This window comes from Falco punctatus (assembly GCF_963210335.1).
Source record: "Falco punctatus genome assembly, chromosome: 5".
NCBI lineage: Eukaryota > Metazoa > Chordata > Aves > Falconiformes > Falconidae > Falco > Falco punctatus.
Genome location: NC_137584.1, coordinates 29,552,445 through 29,560,966, shown reverse-complemented (window position 1 = coordinate 29,560,966; position 8,522 = coordinate 29,552,445). Strand labels below are relative to the sequence as shown.

Below are 8,522 nucleotides of genomic sequence, written 5' to 3'. Positions count from 1 at the left end.
CATATCCACGCTTTCATCCTATAAGCATAAACAGCCTGCGTGCAAAACTTGCATTCAAATGTGCTCAAATGGATGATGGTTAAATGAGACCAATTTGCCACACATTTGTTTCTTGCTCTGCCTTTATCAGTTTTCACCAGAAAATAATTTACTTTGAATTATGTTTGCATTTGTTTTGTAGTCTCTGCCAGCAGCAGTGATTTTTTTCCCCCAGCAAAATGGTATACACTGATTAGCAAAACATGACAGTGAAAAGCCTTGAAGTGTTTTAGTAGCATTTTGTGACCAAAAAAACCCTCAAAACCCAAACAGATTTGAGTTGCTTTTCATTTTTTTTTTTTAGTTACATTAAGGGATGCTTCATTAAACATGCATCACTGAAGATATGGAAGATCCCTCTCATGACAGAGGATGTGGCCCACTGGGATGGTGTGTGCCTTTTGTTACCTAGATCAGAATGAGGCAGATGAGTCGACAACTGAATGCTGGCGATCTTTCACTGAAGTAACTATTCTTTACCGTTAAATCATAGCAGTGCTATTGTCCAAACAGAAGAGGAAGCAATAGAATCAAATGAAGGATGAAAAGAGCTGTGTGATTTTAGTCTCTGTTTAAAAATGAACCTGTACCCAGAGACACTCATCCCAAATATCCAACACCCTCCCTATTTGGCTATTCAGTGGGAATCAATCACATTTTCACAAAACATTTTCTCACATACCCATAGCGCAGCACGGGGAAGCCCCTCATACATTCCCTGAGCAGAAGAAGCTGCAGCACTGGGCTGCAAGTGGGGGTCCTTGTGTAAAACCTCACGTAAGGCATGTTTCCAGCCTACTGCCAAGGTCCTTTCCTTCCCACCGCAGCTGGAAATGGCTTCTTCCTATCACAGGACTGATGTACAGACAGATCCATCACATTTTGTTGCAGCTGCCGTTATTGCAGAATATGATGTGTCTTGGATTGGTATAACACTGAATTAGGTTGAAATTCGGGATTTTAGGTCAGTTTGTTGCACTCCACTTCTAATTGCGGACTGCCCAAGAATCAGCAGTGTTGGACTGCTCCATAATCTCTTTGCCTTGCTGCTCAAAATCCAGATTTTTGGTCTACAAAATGCACCAGTCTGCATGAGCAAGCTAACCCCAGAAACATCAGAAGGGAGCATACCATGAAATGGAACAGTAAGAAATGTAGAGGAATCCAGTTAGCTTGCATTATGTCCCTTGGTGGATGTGACAGAGCTGTTTGTGACCTATTGAGGTGCTCTAATTTACATACAGATTTCAGCAGCCAGTTTGCTTACAAATAGTTGCAACTTCTTTAGTTCATGTTGAAAAAGACTTTACTATGTTCCTTCTAAAAATCCTGAACATTGAGAGCCATGAGCTTTTCAGGATGGCAGATGTTATTAAATGACTGGCTTAGCATAGCCAAGTGTTAATGTTACGTGCACTGACACTTCCAGGTCCCAATCACAGACCCAAACATTGTCACACTGGAGCTATCTACAACACTACAATTGAAAAAGTATTCTTTTTCATAAAACCCTTTGGCAACCCTTGGGTTTAGCTAAGAGAAGGATGTTCTTGTCTTCTAGGCTGGTTTATTCACCTCCTACAATGTCTCTTGTACTTGGAGCCTCATGGTATTTGGGCAATGGTATTTTTCTGTACAGTGAGTAGGAAGGGACAGACCTCTTAGGGGAATGTCAGACACAACAACCCTTTGCCACCCACCTGCTTGCTCACCACGAGCTGATGCTTAGAGGGCAGCCAGATGAGTGGAGGGAAGAAGAGAGACTTGGGTGCCTCACCTGGCCACCCTTGGGTGGCTGAGCCAAGAACTGTTCCAGCAGCACACATACACTCCCCCCAGCCAGCTCCGATCTGCTCACTGTGGACCTTTATACTGCCTTTACATTTTTCTCCCCAACTCAGAAGCATTTTGCAGCCACTTTGCGTGGACAAGTCACATCATATATGGGAGCAGCTCATTTTAATGCATCTTTGAGTTGCTGAAGTCTCATGTGAACAGTCTTGATGGTAAAAGCCCCAACGTGAGGCAGACAATAACAACTGCAGAGTGCAAGGACAAAGTCCAGCTGGCAGCTGATGTTCACTCCTCCAGCCAAGGCAGTACGAATATGCCCTAGGTGAGTCACAACAGCGATGATGTCGTACAGCAGCAATTAATTTGCTTCTAAGGTAAATGGGTCCAAATGGTAATGGCTTTTGCAAATGAAATTTACTGTTCCAATACAAATAACTAACTGGCAAACAATAACTACTCCAGCCTGAAAGCATGGCCAACAACTGGTTGACATTTGTGTTGCAGAGAGTTTACAGATTCCCCATGAGTTGGATAGGAGCTGTGTTTTGCAGCAGCAATTGATTTATTACTGTGACAACCAGTAGAAATAGAGGGACCTGCTGGCAAGCGAGGGTGTGATTTGTTTCCTCTGCAAACAAGCGAGAGGTGTCCAGCTGGCCAGTGGCCATTCCCAAGCAAAAACCCAGGGGAGGATGCATGTTTTATCTCCTCTCTGCTTGAATTTTGCCTGCTAAATAGTGAAGGAATTAGGGGTTTTTGTATTGTACCAAAACACATTTGCATTTAGTAATGTTTCTACAAAGTCAAGGGGATGCAAAGGTCAGGATGTCTTCTAGATATTTCACTTCTCAAGCAGTAGGATGACACTTTATCTGCTATTCATGAACAGAAAATCATTCTCATTTATATTGCAGCAGCCCCTGCAGGGACCAATCACGGTCCCATTGTGCTGATGCCCAACTGGTGGCCGTGAGAAGAAAATTACTGGTGCCCGCTTGGATGCAGTTCAGAAACATCCATTTTTTGCCATGTAAGGTTTAACATGAGCACATCTGATCAGCAAAGCACATAAGCACGCATTTCAAGCAATCTCTCCCCAGCAAGATTGTTTCAGAGGGTTCCAGTCCTCTCAAGGGGAGGGGAATTTAAACACGTGTGAAAATGTTCGGCTAAATCAGACATGGCTGCTGCACACAGACCTTGCAACTTTTCAGCATTCCACATATAAGACAGAGTTTTATTTTGATGCATAAGTGGGGGTTTGGGGGCATGACTGGCCAACAATGAAGTCTTGAAGTGTTTTCTCTCCTAGGCATGTTCTCAGCCTGCCCCAGTGAACTGACACAGTGCAGAGAGCTGCAGCTAGTGGGAGTGCACTAGTCATCTGCAAGCGTACCAGGGTGTGAGCAACAGGAGAGATGAATCATTTCCGTTTACTGAAACAAAATAATGAAGTGTAATAGACTGAAATTAAGGTATGAAAAACAAGGCTGAATGAAAAATATGTTAGTGACAACAGCTGTCCGATTATGGAGTAACCCTGACGGAACAAAAAGGGAAAAACAAAAATAGCATGTAGTATTTCATGGTGGTTAATCTGCTCTAGGCTAGGATACAAGGGTTAATTCTTCACTGGCTGATAATGGACAAGCTGAGACTTCAGGGATATGAGAAGTTAAAATCAATGTATGGCAATGGATACCTCATTTATGTGAATATGGCAAAGAATATTTGTGGTGTATCATTTGCACTGTAAAACTAATTAAAAAAAAAATCAACATTGACCAACAGCTAGCTACAGCTACTTCATATTGTGGGTATTGCATAAAATTGCCATGGTTTACTATGCTTGTAAGCCTGGAAAACACTGACTTTGTAAAGCTGATAATGGTAATGCAGTGGAAACATTGTTTGGGATCAGCGGAGTGCATGGTAGTGATAAAGAATTTCCCTGTAACGCTGTTACAGCAATTGAAGCTGCAGTTTGTCTCATGCACAGCAAAGGAAGCTGAGGCTGCCAGAAGGTTTTCTAAAACTTCCTTTGCAGCATTGAGCCATTTGTTGCCTTTGTCCAGTGATTGCTTGCCTGAGTTTCCACCATTTTGTGAGCTCTAACACAGAATTTGTGAGCTCTAGCACAGGCTCTAATGAATACAGATAATTTTCATTTTTTAAGATGTTTAACCACTGCATAGCATACAGGTTATTCCGTTATAGCACAGGGAACCACAACATTTCATGCTTAAACCAAAAAGCAAAGCATTAGGGTCAGCCTCTGAGTGCTTCAGTATTCTTGTAGGCATATGCAACATAGCACTCACTCTTCCTTTCTGTCTTGAGATTTTATTTTTAAAGGAATTCCTCTACTTAGATTCCTTTTAAGATTTCATTTCCTTTCTGCTTCTATTGTATATCTTTAACTGACCAGGATGATTTAGCAGTACTTGACTCTCAGCACAAAAAAAAAAAAAAAAAAAAAAAAAAAATATTCAAGTCTCCCCTTACATGGGAAGACAAAAAGCAGCTTTCAGACACTGGCAGGTTTCTCATCTACATATGAAAGCAACAAGAAAAGAAACAATTAAATGGCACAGCTTTCCCTGGAGCTCTCAGACCTCTCTATGATTTTGCTCTTAGTGATATATGTGAACCTGCCTCGTGCATTACCCTGGCTCACTTGGCTGCATCATTCCCTGTGATGTTCCTAAGGCAAGCAAAGCTCCCACTACATTTAAGCCTAATATGGTTCATTGCTGGAAGAGAAACCAATTTTGGTTTTACTGGGATACCTATGGCTGAAGCAAGTATATTTAATATTCATTGCCCTGAGCTATCTTTCACATTAGTGCTATGTTACTGCAACTCTTGGTGAAGTTTGATTTACACCAGGCAGCGCAGAACTTATTCCTCACATCACTAAGGATCTTCTGTCTCAAAGGGAAAGTGTCTCATGAAAGCTGGTGTGGAAGGAAATGTTGATATTCATAAATGGACAGCCTGTCATAAATGGACAGTCAAAATGCAGTGATATTTGAATGGACAGTGAGCCAAATCCTCAGAAACATGGATGGGTAGCAAATGCATCCTCCTGTGTGTGTGACCAGTAACTGTCCTACCTGTGTGACTAAGAAGTTGTGAGGTTCATCAGCGGATGTAGGACTGATGGCTGTGTTGACTTGGAGGAAGGAGGACACACTTCTGCCTAGCATAACTCACAGGACATACCATCCTATTTGTTTTAGCACATCTGGCAATGCAGATGTGGCTGGAAGAGGGTTGTGGAGATTGTTGAGTCTTTCAGTATGGTTAGTAGTTGATTAATCTCTCTTAAGCCTTACTTTTATGGACAATTGAATGCTCTGTTTTAACAAACACCTGTTTGTCACTCTTTCATTCAGTCTCAGGTGAGCTTTGGGGTAGTTATTTGAAAAATCAGTATAGATTGAGAGAATATCTGGGACTGAGAACGACATGGTCTTAGTTTCTCCTCTTAAGCCTTTTTATCAGGTAGATTCAAGCAGCCCATTAGGCAAAAAGATAGATGCCTAAAGGGTTACTGAAACAGCATCGCTGTCAGCTTCAGCTGCAAAAAGGACCTTAGCAATGAGTGCCCTTAGCAGAGCCAGGGACAGAGGGGCTGTGCTGCATGGCTCTCACCCCTGCTTTTGTTTGAGAGGAGCTGGCTCTACCTCCACATGTTCACATTCCCCCCAACCCATGCACAGACCAGACAGGACATTTCAATTAACCAATTAACCCTGTGTGTCTGGTGCCATACCTGCAGCAAGGGGCAGCTCTCCTGCATGCACGACAGCAGACAGTAACGGTATTTTAGCATTTCCCAGAATTTTGATTTTTTTTTAATGTGTCTTCAAATCACATACATATATGGCAGTCCACCAATAAAAACCTAGCTGTAGATGGCTGTTTCTCCCTGAGTGTGATGCTGTCTCCAAAGCCAAGGTGGCTGTAACACGCCATCCAGAGTGTGGTGTGAGCTGATGTGTTACGTGCCTATCACTTCCCTGAAACTAATGCTGTGTGTCACTAACTACTGCAGCCGTCTCCCACACTTCTAAAAGCAATTTCCACTTTATTAAGTTCTACCCTTCATGGTATCCAGGAAGCTAGAAACAGGCTCCATTTCACCTACAGTCTTAGCAGTTGTCACCAATCTACCCTTGAGTGGGTTATTAAATTAAGGCTATTGAATCAGATTCTGCAGGCAGCTATTCGGTGTTAAACCTGGACTAATCCCAGATTTACAGCTGAAGTTGCTGTTAGTAAGGAACTAGAAGTTGGTCCCTTCGAATTTTAACTCTGTACATTGCAGGCTGTATTAAAGATTCAAAGTTTTCTAGAAGCAGCCTGGGCTGGCTGCATAGGGCAGATGCCCTACGGGGTAACTTCTCAAGAGGATAGTTGGACCTGCTCACTGTGCTCTGAAATTTTCTGCACAGTGAACTGAGGAGCTTCTGTGTGAGAAGGGGTCAACTAAAATTATAGCAGCTCTTGTTTGTTTCTCCATAATTCTTCTCAATGAGTTTCCTATAGAGGAGTACTGCATTTTTGTCCCAGAGCTCCCAGCTTCTTATGGGAAGTGGAACCTGTTTCCTTCATACACCCAGGAGTCTGTAGTGGGTTTGCATGGCAAGGCTTTTGGCAGCAGGGGGGTCACAGGGGTGGTTTCTGTAAGAAACTGTCAGAAGCTTCCCCCATGTCCGACAGAGCCAGCGCCAGCCGGCTCCGAGAGGGACCCGCCGCTGGCCAAGGCCCAGCCCGTCAGTGACGGTGGCAGCGCCCCTGGGACAGCACAGTTAAGGAGGGAAAAAGAAATATCTATGCAACACAATTGCAATGGAAGAGAGGAGGGAGACTATGTGAGAGTAAGAGCTCTGCAGACGCCTGGGTCAGGGAAGGAGGGCAGGAGGTGCTCCGGGAAGAGATTCCCCTGCAGCCCATGGTGAAGCCCATGGTGATGCAGGCTGTTCCCCTCAACCCATGGAGGTCCACAGTGGAGCAGATATCCATGCAGCCCATGGAAGACCCCACGCCAGAGCAGGTGGATGCCCAAAGGGGGCTGCGACCTCATGGGAAGGACCCACACTGGAGAAGTTCATGGAAAACTGTCTCCCATGGGAGGGACCCGAGGAGGAAGGAGCAGCAGAAACTTGTGACGAACTAATCGTAACCCCCACTCCCTGTTCCCCTGCACTGCTCAGGGGGAGGAGGAAGAGAAATCGGGAATTAAATTAAGCTTGTGAAGAAGGGAGGGGTGGGGGAAATGTGTTTTTCTGATTCAAATGGTAATAAATTAAACTAATTTCCCCAAGCTGAGTCTGTTTTGCCAGTAATGGTAAAAGTGATCTCTCCCTGCCCTTATCTTAACCCATGAGCCTTTTGTTATATTTTCGTCATCCTCTGCCTGGTTGAGGTGGCTTTGGTGGGCACCTGGCATTCAGCCAGGGTCAAACCACCAGAGTCCGAAGAGGAGTATTTGGGTAGCAGGGGAATCAGGAGAAATTCAGGCAGTTATGCAGATTTTTCTGCACTTGGACATTTTCAGACCGTTCCAGTCCTGGTTCCAAGGTGAAGGGTATTAAACACCAGTTGTGTTACAGAGCTCCCTACGTGCTGCAGACATCAGGGAAGTTCAGTGCAGTGGCTGACACTGTTTCTGTGGGTCTAGAGATGGGTTCACTGGAAATGCCTTGCATTCATTAATTTAATTGTACAGACTCAGTCAAAGTGTTCACAAAGTGCTCGGGAAGTGCTGGACGTGGGGAAGCTGCTGGTGGGTTGGGTGGGTGCAGCCTGTGCCCATCTCACCTAGCGTGCAGGAACGAGACCTGCACCAAGCACAGCGCAGTTCCCCCTTGACAAGACTCCAGGGCTTGTCCTAACTTTGGACATGAGAAAGTCCTGTGTCTAGGAGTGGGGGACCCCAACTCAGCCAGAGCCTTTAGAGGTGTCGCTTCCTCTCTGCAAAGCGACTACACCAACACTCCCCTCCCACCTCCAAGCCTTCTAGTCTTATAAGTCCTTTTCTTTTTTTTAGATTAACCTGTAATAAAGGAAAATCAGCTCTGAAAACACTGAAAACAAATATCCCCTAGTTCACTCCATCTTTTAAGAGGCAAAGCCTTCCCTCCAGCCCTGATTTCAAAGCCAGTGGTTTGTGCTAGATTCTTGGTCTGTGAAAAGTGTCTCCCCTGGGGCCCCCAAAAGCCTCCTGCTTTCTACCATTAGGGTTGCAGCTGTCTAGGACCACCCTTCTCCAACCCAGTCCTGCCATAAGCTGCAGGCAGCCAGCCTGCCTTGTCCCTCCATCACTGCCCACACCTCCCCTTGCTCCGGCAGGGTTCCCACCCCACAGGCAAGGCAAACAGGCAGGAATCTGTCCTGCCCACCCACAGCCTTTTAAGAACATATAACTTACAGCAGCGAATTCAACAAATAGGGTCCCCGCTGCAGTAAGCCAGATAGAGCCTGGCTTGAGACCAGCGTGGGCTGGAGGCACCGAGGCTGTGTCCAAGCTCTTTCCATACTGATACAGCATAGGCAGACCCTCGTGCTGAAAGGCATAACTCATTGGAGAAATTAGCCCATAAAGTTATTTCTGATAAAAGAGGCTTATTTCTTATTTAATGTCACGTTAAATAAATCGCGAAGCGCAGCAGTGAGGATTT

General features: G+C 44.8%; 1 protein-coding gene across 1 annotated transcript in view; it reads right to left on the bottom strand.

Annotated features, from left to right (window-relative positions):
- The window catches only part of KCNF1 (potassium voltage-gated channel modifier subfamily F member 1), a 96,813-nt gene that overhangs the window by 19,662 nt on the left and 68,629 nt on the right, over positions 1-8,522 (bottom strand). The window lies entirely within an intron of this gene.